We start from the raw sequence: 10,607 nt of genomic DNA, 5'->3' as shown, positions 1-10,607 counted from the left end.
ATGCCGAAACAAACAGTGAACAAACAAAACCTCTCAAAATCCCTTTTATTTTTTTATTTTTTATTCTTTCACTACTAAAATTTATCTAGCACAATAGAAATACCACAAAACTAAATAAAGATAAGGAATACCAGTGATTCATTAGAGAATTTTCTAGTTAATCACGCCTAAGCATTTCATCAAAATAAAATATAAAAAAAAAAAAAACTATGATTTGCAGAGGTTAATCAGAGGAAAGGATTCCAACTAAATTAGCCTTTAAACATACTAGATCTAATAGCGTAAAGCAATAAACAACTCGAGCTTCGTTCATGGTTCAGTAAAAAAAACACAAAGAAAGTGTATGAACATACCTAAACAGCAACAATACAGCTCAAAATTATTCAAATGAAGCTGAAATGGAAAGCTAAAGTCCGAAATGTTCAACGGGATACTCAACAACAGCTAAAATAGCGATTTCCTAAACCCATGAACAAATCGGTAGATCCAAACAAAGAGCAGCAGCAATTTTTCAACCACAGCAATATTTAGAACCCAGATACATCGAAACACATGCAGCTGATTTAGACTTTGAATTCAGAAGTATTTTGAAATGGGAGTCCATTTTCGTGTGTGTTCATTGTGCGTCTATAAAGAAGGAATAAGTCAGAGATCTATGAGTGTCTATATATGCAAATGAGAGAGTGAAGGGAGAATCAGATTGCTCACATTAAAAAGAGGAGACCCCTCCTCTCTAAAAAGAAGAAACGGCGCACCTCCATAGCATTTTCTCTGAAAACCCCAGACCACCATTTTCCTCCATCTCTCTAATCGACCGTCATTCAATCCTTCCCTTTCACTCACCTCTCACTCACGACTCACAACCACAAAAATAATAGATTCGCCACTTGGAATAATTTATGGTGTCCCAAGTCGCTGATTTATTTTAAATCACAAATCAAGTAAATTTGACTTTATTTATGGTCTGCGAACACAGAAGACCGGGTAAGTAATTATGTTAATCCAGGAGAAGATGTGAGGCACTCCCGAGTTCCGTAGTTTTAGCACGGTCGCTCAACTATTAATAATTGGCCTCATTATCTGATTTATTACATATTTTAAACATATTGTGCATTTTTAACTTTATAACTGCTTTTATTTATTTATGAACTGATTTCTGGAACAAACTACAATTCTCGTACACTTGTCATTCTGGAACACATTGCAAACCATGCTACATGAAATGCACCCGCGATTTGCGACATATTTTATTTTATTATTATTATTCAAAGTTGTTATGACCGGGTCACATGAAATGCACACCCGAATTTGGGAATTATGTATCATGACTATGCCACGGGAACCGTACTCATAGTCACGATAGTTAATTAATCGCGCCTAAAGCATTCTACGAATATTTTCTTTTAAATGCCAGACCGCCAGAAAGAAGCAGTCATTCGCTTCTCAAGGTAACAAGAAACTGTAAGGAGTTATACGGCTTTCCATCAAACATTAGACAAAATGAAGTCGCTTTTTCAGGTACACGCCTAAGAAGAGGTCATCATAGAATAGTATTGGATGGTACATTAAATACTGATCAGATTTATTTTAAGCCATGCCTATCTGCTGATGGAAGAATCGAAATTTTCCAACAGACCATTTTTTTTCTGATAAGTAGGTTTTGCATCACACTTGATAACACGCGGTATTCAACTAACAGAAGATAGTTTTAGCTAGTTAATTGAATATCAAAAGCTAAAAGGAAAATCCTTCAATCATAACAATGTCACTCATCAAATAACCTAAAAACATACCAATTTTCATGAAATTTCGAGTGCTCCACCACAAATTGATACTAAGCATCTAAGAAAAATAATATGTGTTCATCGTTGACTTTTCCCTCATATAATGACCAACCAACAAAAAATTAAGAACAAATGAGCAAATAATCATCACAAGATAAAGGAACTAAAACATGCAAGGACCATATATTGAAAGCCAGGAACTAACCTCTTTCAGCAAACTCAACCATCCTTTGATATGCAGCTAAACCGAAGAGACAAGATGATTGCTTCGAATCTTTTGAATTTTCACATTACTAAATCTGAAAGCAACAAATCGATTGAACCCAACAAAGGTCGGATAAGCACAAATGGAGCTCAATCATAGCCCAACGACAATCAGCAATCAACAACAACAAGCAAGCCCCGAACCAGAAGAAGAAAAATTCGAAACCTCAATAAATCAGTGTTCTCTTGAATTTTAAACTGAGAACAGGGACCTTGAACGGAGACCTTGCCGACAACCTCGAACTCCAACCAAGCGCCGGAAAATTTCGAGTCGAACCCAAATACCTCAGCTACTCCATTTCGATTTCTTCTTAGAAATGACTATACACAAGAATTATTTCATTTTGTTTTTTTGGAATTTCCACTAGATCTAAAAGCTATGGGCTGAAGTTTTTTCAAGTTTTGCTCTTCTCAAACTCCCTCTGGTTTTGCTCTTTATCCTCTCTTCTTTTGTCTTAATTTTCTGGCCGTGTGTGGTCCTTGAGAGGTTGGGGTGTGGCTGATTTTGAAGATGTCAAGAAGAAGGGATGTCCAGTGGTATGAGGTGAAGAAGAAGAGCGGCCGATGGGGGTGTGTTATTGCGGCGTCTTGAAGGTTTTTTAGGGGAGGGCGTGTGGCTCATATGGTTTTTCAAGTTGCTGAAAGGTGTTTGATCTCTTAGAGGGGAAGGGTAATGGGGACGATTCTGCTAGGACTAGGGCCCTTAGGTCTGTCGCTGCCTTCTTTCCAAAATATATGAAGTCCCCTTTTGTTAGATTAGAAAATGGGGTTTTTAAAGGAAGGGGGTCCGGTTGGGCCAATTAGGGAATTGGCTAGGGAAATTTTGGGTTATTTTGGTAACTAGGCTGATGCAAATGCCCTGGCCCAATTTCAATGAAGAATAAACAAGTCCCCTTTCTTCTTTCTTTGTATTTTAAATTTAGCCCCTTAATTGAAACACCAATTTCGAATTGTTTTTGCAGAAATGGCCTATTAAACTAATTGATTAGTACTAATGTATATTTTTGTGATTTTCATATATTAATCTAACAATTCAAGAGTAATTAATTTCTAAAAAATGCAAATTAAACCTAAGATGACATGAAATAGAAATGTGATAATGTTTTATGATTTTAAAATATCAAACATGCATGAAATGCAACTAAATAAAGAAAAAATCCTAAAAATCCCTTAAAATTATTTTTGGTCTATTTTTAGGAGTTATTTTCATATGGGGCAAAACTTAGGTGCTCGCAGCTGCCCCTCTTTGCTCGAGAACATGAAGAGTTTTCGTGAAAAGATAAAGTGAGCAATTACGAGCAATTTTTGCCCGTTTGATACTCCATTTGGAAATATTTTTAAAAAAGTTTGACCAAACCTTGCTTCGGAAGTTGCCTACATATCCTTGGCTTTAAAGGAATCTGGTCGGTGTAGTTCTGAAATTTTGGTAGCTAGAACTACCGGAAAATTGTGATTTTACTGTTGTTGCTGTTGTTGCTTCTTATTGAGCTCCTAATTACACCAAAATAAAAAATGAAAAAGACTAACTAAGCCTATCAGTTATGAGTTACAAGATTCCTATCTATGAGTTTTTTGAAGCTTGATCTTGGGTTTTTGCTGGTTCTTCATACGGACTCTGATCTGAATCTTGATGCTTGCCAGCTGTAGGTGCTAGTTGACTCTTCTTTAGCTTTTCGGATCAAGGCGGGACACGCAAAGCTTGTCACTTCAATCATGTCTTGAGCAGTCCACATCTTCTCTCCACTTTTGCACTTTGAGTTTACTTCATTTTCTTTTATTCTGGATTGAGACTTCTTTTTTTGGTTGTCTCGAACCCTGTGTCTCAAGGTATAACCTGCTCAGACACCAAACAAACAAACAAACGAAATTTTTCTGCCCCAATTTTTACTAGGAAAATTTCGTGAGTTATTTGTACCAAAACTCTATACTACTTCATTATTGCAAGCAATAAAGATCAGGATTGTGTATCCTTGGGAAAAAGAGATTAGGGAGTGGAGACCCTATGTCTAACAAGTAAAATAAACTAGGGATTGTAAACCCTATATTGGAAAACTCACCAGGTTATGCTGGTATCAACTAGGGAATGGGATCTTATGTTGGAAAGTCGTCAGGTTATGCTGACATCAACTAGGGAGTGGGACCCTATGTTGGAAAGGTCATCAGGTTATGATGGCATCGACTAGGGAGTAGGACCTGATGTTAGAAAAGTCATCAGGTTATGCCGGCATCAACTAGGGAGTGAGACCCTATGGTGGAAAAGTTATCGGGTTATGCCGGCATCAACTAGGGAGTGGGACCCTATGTTGGAAAAGTTATCGGGTTATGCCGGCATCAACTAGGGAGTGGGACCCTATATTGGAAAAGTCATCGGGTTATGCCGGCATCAACTAGGGAGTGGGACCGGGTAATGCCAGCATCAACTAGAGAGTGGGAGTGGGACCCTATGTTGGAAAAGTCATCGGGTTATGCCTGCATCAACTAGGAAGTGGGACCCTGTGTTGAAAAAGTCATCGGGTTATGCCAGCATCAACTAGGGAGTGGGACCCTATGTTAAAAAAGTCATCGGGTTATGTTGGCATCAACTATGGAGTGGGACCCTATGTTGGAAAAGTCATCGAATTATACCGGCATCAACTAGGGAGTGGGACCCTATATTGGAAAAGACGCAGCGAGGGATTGGAGACCCTATACTACCATGATTTTGAATCTTTCTTCTTTTCTTTCTTTTCATTTCATTTCATCATCTTTTGTTTTTTTATTTTATTTTTTTATTTCAGAGAATGAGTAAATGCGGGAAAGAATTTTGGAGGAGACTTCCCTTTTTGGGTTGTTGCTGCAAAGTTGTTTCTAGCCTTTGTGCAGTTTCTTTTTTGTCGCACCTTCTTCTTGCAAGGTTGCTTTTAGATTACACCTGTTTCCTATTTTTTTCAAACAAAGATTAATTTGTTAGTTTGAAACGGTGGTTGGTTTTTTGGCCTTGATTTTTTCAATCACTTGTTCTCGGCCCTTTCAACTGCAACTGGTTGCTTCCTGAATACCGATTGCATTTGACCCTGGAGAAACTCTGGCTTTTCCAGACTTTGCCATGATAATTGGTCGATGGGGCTCAACCTTTTCGACTTTATTTTTGCCTCTGTAGGCCTTTCCCTTCTGACTTGTTGTTTTTCTTTTTTTAAAAAAAACTTGGGGAACTTTTGGCTCCTCAAACTTTGGCACAACGGCTAATCACGTGGGACTTAAACTTTTCCAGCTTTGTTTTGCCTTCTTAGGCCTTCCATTTCTGACTTCTTTTTGCCGACTTCAATTTCAGAGCATTCAGGGTACCTTGGCTTTTCAAACCTTTGTCGAGATGGTTAGCCACATGGGACTTGACACTTTCAACTTCATTTGTCTTTATAGGCATCTCAATTTGATTTTCTCCTCCCAAGAGTTTTAATTTCGAAGCATCGGCCACCATGGCTGGTCGAGGTCGACTTGATGCCCCTGATGATGTTGGGTACCCTTTTTGCATATTAGCTTGTATCAAATGAGAACCATGTAAATCAGTCATGCCATCCTTTCTTTGTCTCAGTTTCGCAATATAATTAGACCGAAAGAGATTCAAAGAAAAATAAACAAACAAACAAACAATGGAATGGACAAATGAATTTAAACAAGAGTTATCCCTTTTGGAGAAAGGAAAGAAGGACTTATCTAGAGTACATGCGGACTTCAATGAACATGACATGCCTTTTGGACTGGATGTCTGATCTGTGTAAACCGTCCGACTCTCAGAAATTCATCACAACTTTGCCTTGAAACCGAGGAACCTCGTCAGGACTCTATTGATGCCAATGGTTGCGAGGATCCTTTTTTCTATCAGTGGCACGTTTTGCGGGTTTACACCAGCTGACCTCTCTCATTTCTCCTCTCACTATTGCTTTATAGTGCTCTTTACGAGTTTTCACTAACAAGACTCTCATTTTCAATTTCTTTGCTTACAGTCGCTTCACGGTGCCCGTATGGGTTTACACCAATAAGACTCTCTCATTTTATTTCTCTCATTTTGATTGCATCGGATCCAAGTAACTGTATTCTCCAATTTTGAACATCTTTACCGATTGATTGGAAGGACTTGAACAGGATTTGGGGTAAAAAGAATTTGGATTAAACTACAACTTGGAACCTTCCAGGCGAAACCATCGCCAAACCATTATAACTTCTGTCCCAGTTTCAACTTTTAGGGGAATTTGGACTTTTATTTTGGTGTGACTGAACCCCAAAGAGAGGCTGCCTACATTCTTTCGGAATCAAGTTGAACGTAGTTCAGGGAACTTTGTTTTTGATTTCTTTTGTTTTTGTGTTTTGTTTTATTTTCTCTTTCTTTTTCCTTTCCTTTTTCCTCTCTTTTTTTCATTCTCATTTTTTTTTCATTGTATTTTCTTCCCTTTTTTGTATCTTTATTTTCTTCTCTTTTTTCATTTTTTTTCATTCTTCATTTTATTTTTTTTCCAATAACACTTTCAGGTTTCAAAGAGGGTAATCAAAGAAAAGTAACCGGCTCAAAGGGTTTGCAAAGGGTTGATAGTGTTTGGGTATCAAGAATAAAAGCTTTTTTCATCCCAACCGGAGAACATTAATGTTATATAGAGGATCTAACATAGTACCTTTTGACTGCACATGTGTTGAGAGTTGTTTTAGGAACATTTCCTTCGACGTTTCCTAGGTACAACGCTCTCTTTGGCAGTACGCTTGTTACCATGTATGGATCTTTCCAATCTGGAACCAATTTTCCTTCAGTTGTTCCAACTCTTTGTTTTATTTCCTTAAACTTATCTTCATTGCGATCTAATTCTTGATTCATTATTTTGAGGTCTGACAGCGTTTCAGGACCTAGGCATGAAGTCTTCAAGCATGTCATGTTATTGAAATCTGCGTTTAACATAACTGAAAAAAGAATAAGAAAATTGACAAGATTAAGAAAAGAGACATTCCTGGACAATGAAATATTAATTTCATTAGATTTTTTTTATGATTTTTGATTTTTTTTTGGATTTTAAAAGATAGAAGGGTTAACATCAGAAAGTAAGACAATAAAGTAAAACATCCGGATCACACATTGAGATAATTCGGACATAAAAAGGATAGTAAGACTGGCTACCGAGATTCCCGTCTGATAGGGAACTTTCAGGCTTGGCGACAGTTTTTGGCTTTTCTTCTATCTCGGCAATGGCTGCAATGGCCTTCAGTGCCGGATCAAATTCCTTATCTTCACAAGTCATTTCGAGTACTAGCCCATTAGTGTGAGTAGGCAGAGGATTGTTCGTGACATCAAAAGCCTCTTCGTTTCGAAAAAAGATTCTTTCAGCTCCAATCAAATCTCCAACTGCCCTTTGAGGGTCCAACAGTCCTTTGTATTATGTCCCACTGCTCCATAGTGGTATTCACATCTAGCATCAGCTCGGTGTGAGGGGATTCGGGGTTTGACCAGTTTTGGGCCACTGGCTGCAGCAGACCTCGCCTGACTAGCTTTTGGAACACGCCCGAGTATGATTCACCAATAGGAATGAACTGATTCCTTTTGAAAAGGCTCTCTTGGGCGAGGATTGTAATAAGGAACATTTGATTGGGGATTAAATGGAGCTTAGTAATGATGGGCATTTCTAGGAGATGAAGCTCGGTTGTGTATATAATATTGTGGCCGCGTGCAAGGTTGAGCGTTCATCACCACATACCAACAAAATCAACCACCTAAACAGAACCTGGCTAATTTTCTTACACCACAACCTATTTAGTTTTGAGACATTTAACATATAGGAAATCGCACACTGGGATGCAATGCACCTAACAGTTAAACGCTTCTATTATGTGTTTGAACGGTTGCATGTTTCATCCCGGCGTTAACTAACCCTTTCAGTATGTACCTCTTTTCTTTTATTTTTGCCTCTCTTTAATCACTCTTGATTTTTTTCATTTCTTTTCAGTCGCTCTTTTATGTTTTGTCACTCTCTTTTCTTTCTTTTTTTAGTTTTTGTCACTCTTTTCTTTTCTTTTCTTTTTTTTTCACTCAGTTTTTCTTTCTCTTTTTTTCAGTTTATTTTTCACTCAATTAATTTTAGGGCTATGATCGAATCCGATTGGGATTACCTACGTATCATGATGCTGCATGAATCAGATCTTGCGTAGTTCGGGAATACTAGAAACAAGGTAAATGAGATAACCCTTTTTTCTCTAATTTATTCAAAAAATTTAAATAGGCAAGTCATAACAACTTTGAATAATAATAATAATAAATTAAACATGTCGCAAATTGCGGGTGCATTTCATGTAGTGTGGTTTGCAATGTGTTCCAGAAAGGTAAGTGTACGACAATCGTAGTTTTTTCCATAAATCAGTCCATAAATAAATAAAAGCGGTTATAAAGTTAAAAATGAACAATAGCTTTAAAACATGAAATAAATCAGATAATGAGGCCAATTATTAATAGTTGAACGACCGTACTAAAACTACGAAACTCGGGAGTGCCTCAAACCTTCTCGGAGGTTAATAGAATTCCTTACCCGATCTTCTGTGTTCGCGGATCATAAATAGAGTCAAATTTCATCAATTTGGGATTTAAAATAAATCGGTAACTTGGGACACCATAAACTATTCCAAGTGGCGACTCTGAAATTAAATAAATAATCTCATTTCGATTAATGTAATTTAAATTGGAAAAACTCCCTATCCCCCTTGGGAAAAAGGAGGTGTGACAGACATGAACACATGACATACAAGACAGAGATGCATTTTTCTCAGGCTGTACGGTATCATGTCATTCATGACTTCTCACACATATTGATATATAGGCATAGAGAGGTGTTTTACACTTGCTTTTCGAAAAGAAAAATGAAACATCTTATTCATTGTTGAAAGGATTTTTGGGGAAAAGAACAGTTTTCAAGCTTACTTATATTTTCGACGATTTCGGTAAAGGATTTGGATTTTTCACTGATATACTTGAAAAGCGAAACTATTTTTCGGGAAACTATGAGAAATTGAGCATTTTATCTCCGAGTTTCTTCTTTTATTACTTGCTTTACATTATTATGAACTGTTGTTGGCTATTGGTATTGGACTCGTCCTTTGTTCCAGCTCGTCACTACTTTCAACCTAAGGTTAGGTTTGTTACTTATTGAGTACATGGGGTCGGTCGTACTCATACTACACTTTTGCACGTTGCGTAGAGATGTTGACTAATGATGTTGGTGTGTTCGACGGGAGCTGGAATTGAAGACGTACCTGCGTTCCGGTTGTAGCTGCCTCTAGTTCATGGTAGCCTTAGATTCATAATACTCTATTTATGTACTTTTCAAACAGATGATGTATTTACTTCATACTAGCCTTGTAAACTCTGTTCTTAGAAGCTCATGATTTGTACTACCAGTTCTTGGGGAATGCATAAGATTCAATTAACTTCTCTATTTAATTGTTTTATTGATTTTATTGGAATTAGATAATTGTTAGTTGGCTTACCTAGCAGGTTAGGTTAGGTGCCATCATGACTAGTTGGATTTTGGGTCGTGAAAGTTGATTTGTGTTGATTTGCTAAAATTTGGCAATTTTAAGTTGAAAAGTTTGACTGTAAGTTGAGTTTTAGATATTGAGCAGCCCAGCTCCCTTCTAGCCGCTTTTGCGGTCCTCTGCCTTGCTTCTGCGATGAAGCCTCCGTAGAAGTGGTTGCACCAACAACCAGAATCCTCCAGCTTTTCCTTAAGTCCAAAATCTGTCTATTAACTATCCAGAATCCTCTCGAGGCCCTCGAAACCTTGACCAAATATACCAACGCATCCCAAAACACATTATGAACTTAGTCGAAGTCTCAAATCGTGCCAAACAACATCGAAAATCCTTCTTTAACTTTCAAACTTTGATGAAGGCATCCGAACCATACCAAAACATTCCGGAATGATGCCAAACTGTGCGTACAAGTCTTAAATTACTATACAAACCTATTCCAAGGCTTGGAATCCCAAACGGACATCAATAACACCAAAGCCAACTTCAAACCAAACTTAGAAAATTCCTAAATTTTAAAATTGCCAATCTTCCAAAATAAGCACTGAAATGCTCCCAGGTGATCCGATACTCAACCTGAACATACGCTCAAGTCCGAAATCATCATACAAACCTATTGAGACCTTCAAATCCTGATTTCAAGATCGTTTACTCAAAAACCCAACCTTATATAATTCTTCCAACGTAAAGCTTCCGAAATTAGAATTTTCTTTCCAAATCAACTCTGAACTTCCCGGAATTCAATTTCGAGCATACGTACAAGTCACAATACCTGAAGTGAAGCTACTCAAGGCCTCAAACCGCCGAAGAATGTGCTATATCTCAAAACGACTGATCGGGTTATTACACAAATGATGTTCGTATTTTGATAGTCACACCAAAGCAAGCCACAAGGTAGTAGCGAATCTGTGGCAGAGCCAGACTCGAGGAAATCACTTCCAATATCTAAGTTAGACCTAGAGATGACTTCCATTCCTAGCCCTGGAGCAAAATCGGGGCCTAATTTTCACCAACGATTAGCGC

General features: G+C 37.7%; 1 long non-coding RNA gene across 1 annotated transcript; it reads right to left on the bottom strand.

Annotated features, from left to right (window-relative positions):
• Positions 1 to 277: 277 nt before the first annotated feature.
• LOC104214548 (uncharacterized) lies at positions 278 to 841 on the bottom strand. Its single transcript, XR_707942.2, has 2 exons — positions 709 to 841; positions 278 to 627 (listed from the first exon to the last, which is right to left on the bottom strand). It is a non-coding gene; the product is annotated as an uncharacterized lncRNA (long non-coding RNA).
• Between the last annotated feature and the right edge of the window lie 9,766 nt (positions 842 to 10,607).

This window comes from Nicotiana sylvestris, chromosome 7 (genome assembly GCF_000393655.2).
Source record: "Nicotiana sylvestris chromosome 7, ASM39365v2, whole genome shotgun sequence".
NCBI classification, from domain to species: domain Eukaryota; kingdom Viridiplantae; phylum Streptophyta; class Magnoliopsida; order Solanales; family Solanaceae; genus Nicotiana; species Nicotiana sylvestris.
This window is presented reverse-complemented; position numbering and strand designations above follow the sequence as displayed.